The sequence below is a fragment of the Sinohyriopsis cumingii genome, chromosome 6 (genome assembly GCF_028554795.1).
Source record: "Sinohyriopsis cumingii isolate HCF-2022 chromosome 6, ASM2855479v2, whole genome shotgun sequence".
Taxonomy (NCBI): domain Eukaryota; kingdom Metazoa; phylum Mollusca; class Bivalvia; order Unionida; family Unionidae; genus Sinohyriopsis; species Sinohyriopsis cumingii.
Window position 1 is genome coordinate 97,499,591 of NC_142966.1, and position 6,000 is coordinate 97,505,590.

The window sequence follows — 6,000 nt, forward strand, 5'->3', positions numbered from 1 at the left end:
GACCAGTTCTCATGATGTTTGTCTAACATGGCCTTCTTGGAAATATAAAGTAGCCCGAATTTCCCTTACTTACGTTTGAATTATCATTACCTACACTAGATCTTAAATTATATAAAGCAATTCATAAAAATCTTTATCGAAATTTATATTTTAAATAAATAAATAACTCAGGCATTCTATAGTTAGTCTGAGATAATGCTAATTAGATTCAGTATATATTTATTTATTTATTTATTTTTTACTTTTATTTATTGATTTATTTATTTTCGCCTACGTCTGGATCGGACGATAGGTTAGAAATATTAATGCACTCTCCATGTGAGGGACCCGATTAGCCGAGTGGTCTAAAGCGCTCGCCGTTACGAATAATTGCCATTTCACTTCTGTCTGCGTGGTTTCGAGTCTCGGTTTCGGCCAATGTGAGAATGTAAGAAAGCTTGCCAATAGTTTCTCGTGGGACGGTGTTTCTTTTCGGGGTTTTCCCAGGTTCTTCCTCCGCCATTTATACTGGTCGCCAGATATAGCTTATCCTGTGCTGAAAATGGCGTTAAACCCTACACCAACAACAATTCTCTCTATACTTGACACTAGGATGTTGATATAAAATAGATGTCAATGAGGCCCAGGTAAGGCAGGGATACATGTCAGGTAAGGTACAATATCTTTGGTAAGGTAAGGTAGGGATACCTGTCAGGTAAGGTAAGGGATTCCTGTCAGGTAGCATAATTTAGGGATACCTGACAGGTAAGGTAAGGTAAGGTAGGGCTACCTACCATGTAAGGTAAGAAAGTGATACCTGTCAGGTAACACATGGTAGGGATACCTGTCAGGTAAGGTAAGGTAGGGATAACTTCAGGTAAACAATTTTTATCTGAGATTAATAAATGTTAAAATATTTTGAATTTTCCTTATCAAATATGGTTGAAATTGATGTTGCGATTCAACAATTTTGTGAACCGTTGAAGCATTTCACGAACGTTTCCGTGTATTAAATAACCAGATCCCAAGACGAGTTGCAATTACGTCTTGTAGTTTTCAACTACGTATGCTTTGTAACGTTATCAGAAAGACTGAGGGATTTCCATGGCTGTACGAATTTTGAAACTATTTATAATTAGTACACAAATATGTGTTTCGATCTGAATACAACTAAAGTGGCTGGAGAATGGTATTTGCTGGTGGTGGTGGGAGGGGGCGGCATTCAGGTGACATCATCAGGTAGATCCTGTAGTTTCGGATGTGGTGATTCTGAATCGGAAAATGCTGGTATACAGATTCTTGTATCCAAATGTGTGAAAATGATCAGTTCCAGCAATGTATCGTATATAGTCAAAACAATGAAAGTAAAAGATAGTACTAATAAACTAAAACGACGTACGCGATGCGATAACAAAGTGATCGAGTTGACTGGACAATTGATACGAAAGACTAACTAAAGAGTGCAGCATGAAGCATAGATCACAAAGTACACAGTTCGTATGTGCGTACAAACATTACAAAATCACATATTCCACAAATCAACCGTATACCAATGTTTATGACGCCATGTTCACTTGAACAGGAACAAACATTATCTAACACACACGTTTCAAATGTAGATACAAGCATACTATTGAGTCACATCACTAATCTTGGAAAGCAAGAAAAATAAAAGCATGGAAGCTAACATGAATGCAATCAAAGCTAGATACAGAACGCGACATTGCAAACTAACAAACTCAAAAGGAGGATGAGCCACTAAATCAAAAGGTCTAAAAGCTTTAACATGCCATAAATAGCAATATGATGCATAACCAAACGGCTGAGAGATTATAATTTAAAATTTAGTGGAAATGTATGGAAAAAGATGATTTGAGAGACGTGTAGGGAAGAGAAACAAGAATATTGGAAGATTTGATAATATACATTAGAGGAGATTGTTTGTGTAAATACCTACCTAAGCTGTACATTTATTCAAATTTGTAATGAATGATATTGAACAGAAGAGTAAGGCTTGAATGACATCTAATAAGATAGGAATATTATCACAACAAAACAGTCTTGTAGCTTTTTATTCCTCTGTTTCTTCAACATCTCTTAAAAGTAGATGGGACAAACAACTGGTGCTGGCAGATATATTTCAGTCTTATAATTGAATTTGGCGAGAGTTTAGAGTTTAAAAAGTGATTGATATTGGACTTGCAGACTTTTCTTGAATTTTCTATTCCTAGTTATATTGAGCAGAACTGAATATCAACATCTTAGCTCAGGTGAAGAGACAACGTGTTGATCATATTTGGGAAACTGTAATTTTCCGAAGTACTCCACTTACCATTGTCCTATTCAACTAGTTTAGATGACTTGATGAGAGGAAATATTATTTTTCTTCTTGTAACATTACATTTGCCTCATTTCTAGAGGTATGGGGGTGAAGGTTAATTCCAACTCATGTATAATGAACGAGTTATTAGATATCCAATAATCGATTGCTTGAAGAACTGCTTATTACATTGGAGGGTTGAATATCATAGATAACATGTTCCAAAGGACATTTGGGTCAAGCTACGACTATATATAAATGCAGGTACTTGTCACGAATCAAATTATGTGTCAAGGTTGCATATCGTTCGATAACGTTTCAGATTGCAAACTTAACTGATGTATACATAGGCGGGCGGACTAATGTGCATCTTAAGCAAGGGTTTAATGATGTTAGAAATAATAACAATGTAGTATTACCCTCACTCCGCCTTTTTTCTCGTCGTTTTTGCAATTCACTGCTCAGTCGATTAAGGCAAAAACGAAACATACAAATAATTACGAAGTCGCATTAAATTAGCAACACTCTTGTGAGTTGTTTAATTGACTGCTTAAGTGAATCTCACACATACATACACACACAGTTTCACTTTCACTTCTGTTCTGAAGATATCGGATACAGCTGTTTAATTTATACCAACAATGGACAAATTCATATGCTATATGTGTTCGATTCCCCGTTTTGCTATTGAATGCAATGATGACTTTCAGTACTCCCCTTCAGTCAAATTATGAGAGAGAGAGAGAGAGAGAGAGAGAAATGTTTTGTGTGATGGGATTTGGATTTTTAACGTAACAATTAACAATTTTTCAGTCATATCGCTACGATGTCCGCTATGGGGCAGTTTATAGTGATGTCTAGCACTGGGGTATCATGCCGCGGACATGCAGCTCGATGTCCCACCCAGTCACATTATCCTGACACCGGGCCGACCAGTCCTAACACTAACCTCTTAATGCTGAGCGTCAAGCGAAGCAGCTATTAGTACCATTTTTGTAAGTCTTTGGTATGACTCGGCCGGGGATCAAACCCATGACCTCCCGCATCCGAGGCGGACGCTCTAACCACTAGACCACCGGAGCGGTGAGAGAGAGAGAGAGAGAGAGAGAGAGAGAGGATTGTATTCGGACCAGTAAGGATATTGGTGACATACTGTGAGCAGACAATTAGACCAAATTCATAACGGTTTTACAGACGTAGGTTAGAAGCTAATCTTGACTTTCAGAATGTAATGTACACTTCCTGAAATCTCCAACCAGGAAGGGATTTGTCAAACATGCAAGTATAATCTGACAGCGACGTGTTTTAAATGTATGGCTTAAGCACTGGCCGTTAAAAGATATACACGAAAATGACCAATCGATAAGAATGTTTTCGTTTAAGATAACACCATACCGGTTTGAATGCTGAGACAGATACCTTGTAAAAGCTGTTTGTTTTCAGGTCCGACTTAGATTCTCAGTACGTTCCCTTCACGTTCAAGTTTCGTTTCTGATTTACTTCCATGTTCAGTTTTAAGTATTACCGTATATGGCAAAGTAACCTCACGATTTAATTTCATTTGCTTTTGTGAGCTTTTCGGTAACCAGGTAAATTGTTCCAAGCTGAAGTAAGGACACGTAGATTGTATCCAACGGATTCAAGACAATGAACATAACCTGTTACGTAAAGGGGACACGCGTAAGCTAAGAAATCAGTGTTTTAGTGTGAGGTGTGTCAATTTATCGGGACTGTGTATAAGTTGTGTTCTTGTCGCAAACGAATTGACATTTAGCGCACATCAAATACGGAACTCACTTGGATGGTTATATATCAGCACGGCCAGCCGAGTGCAATGTGACTTTGTTTTATCCTTGTACGCATCTGCCTATCACACTGAATAGTAAAAATTCATGCCTCAATGATTTTCACGAGCAAGAACTCTTAGAAAAAGATGCACAAGTTTGATCTCTCTCAAGGATGTAAGAGTTATCTCTCAAGTCGCTGAGTCAATGGTCTAAATACATGCAGTATCAAGGTACCATTTGTTTCTATGTCTTCTACATAACAATTCTTTCTTGTAAAATTGACGAGGGCAATAGGATTTCACTAGACAGATCTTTCGTCAAATTTTCATCGTCTGATATCATATTGCAGAAAAAGGAGAATAGTTCATCGTTACATATACAACTAGAAACTAATCAATGATTTTTTTATGTTGTTGCGGAAAGCATTGCTTGTAAGAGTTTACTTAATATATTCAGAGTCATACTAGATAAAACTGACAGCTTTTATACAAAATCGACACTACCCCAACCCATCTTTATAGAGTTTATTGTCTACAGTCAATGGGTAATTTGAATAATTTCTTCTAGCATGGCAGCTCAAACAAATAATATACGCGTAATCAATGCTACAGGTTGAATAAACTGGTATCTGTTTCAATACCACTCAATCAAATCTATTTTGAGTTATTGACATAGCCTAAATTACTCATTTGATCTGTGCTAGTCTAACTGTAAGACAGTAAAACTAATTACTTTTCAAGTTAAATTCAAAAAAATGTTAACCAAATTTTGTATCTGTATTAATTTATAAGCTCAATGCTCATTCTTTTTATGATCAAGCCCTCTACATTAAACAATTGGCATGGAAGAGGTGGAGGTGTTTGGGCCAAAATACGAAACTATTCAGAAAAGTGTATTCTACATCTCTAGAAGCTGAGGTTACTCCGTCGGAACTTATCAGGGATAAGAGTTATCATGTGAAAAAGATATCTTGTTTGAAGTTTTCACTGTCGCGCATATCTTTATCATATTAAAAATAACCATAAAAGATGTACAAATCATCATCATCATCATCATCATCATCATCATCATCATCACATTCTTTCTTTCTCATTATATATATATATATATATATATATATATATATATATATATATATATATATATATATATATATATATATATATATATATGAGAGAGAGAGAGAGAGAGAGAGAGAGAGAGAGAGAGAGAGAGAGAGAGAGAAATCTTAATTTTCTAGTGCAGGGTCTTGGGTATATATTTTTTATTCCCAGCTATCAAATAGCTGGAACAATATATCTCTGCGTTTTAAAACACGATAACTCTATATTATATATGCATTTCCTTATTTTAAAAAAGCTGGAAATATCTAGGCTGGACAAATTAGCTTTACCACCATCGACACGTTGTGAAAGACCCTGTACGGTCATTACATGGTCCGTTGTTAAGCTACTACGTATTGACACAGAAGCTTCCAATTTATTTCATACGCTGTTGCTATAATAGACAGGGAAACTTTGAGTGGGATGCAAAAACATGCAATATATTTGTCAGAGATGGTTAGTAAATATTAAACACACAGGCTCAACAAACGAGAAAACCTTACGTATGGTGTGTTGCCCATAATGAATAATGTTTCCAAAAGAAAAAGTTGGTCCAACTACCTTTCAAACCATCCTGTTTCTCTCAATAAATGTATGGGCGACACATTTAAAATGTGAGGAAAGGTGTATATACAAATAATTTTACTTGTAATTTTGTTAATATAGTTGTGACAAACATTACATAACACGAATAGTTTTTGTTTATTATTTTGTTTTATTTTTCGAAACTCGCATTTAATGTCATTAATGTCATAACGAGTTTACTCATGAATTTCCGGACATTTCTTGATTACAGTAAGAAAGTATCGTG

The 6,000-nt window shown here is 35.9% G+C and overlaps 1 protein-coding gene across 2 annotated transcripts in view; it reads right to left on the bottom strand.

Annotated features, from left to right (window-relative positions):
- Positions 1-3,890, bottom strand: part of LOC149797512 (uncharacterized) — a 42,700-nt gene extending 38,810 nt beyond the window's left edge. The window contains exon 1 of one of the 2 annotated variants that reach the window (XM_089962349.1): positions 3,719-3,890. The gene's annotated coding sequence lies outside the window, so the exon portion shown is untranslated. Of the gene's footprint in view, positions 1-3,694 lie in introns of both variants that reach the window. The other variant, XM_089962350.1, reaches the window with a different exon arrangement.
- Positions 3,891-6,000: the final 2,110 nt, after the last annotated feature.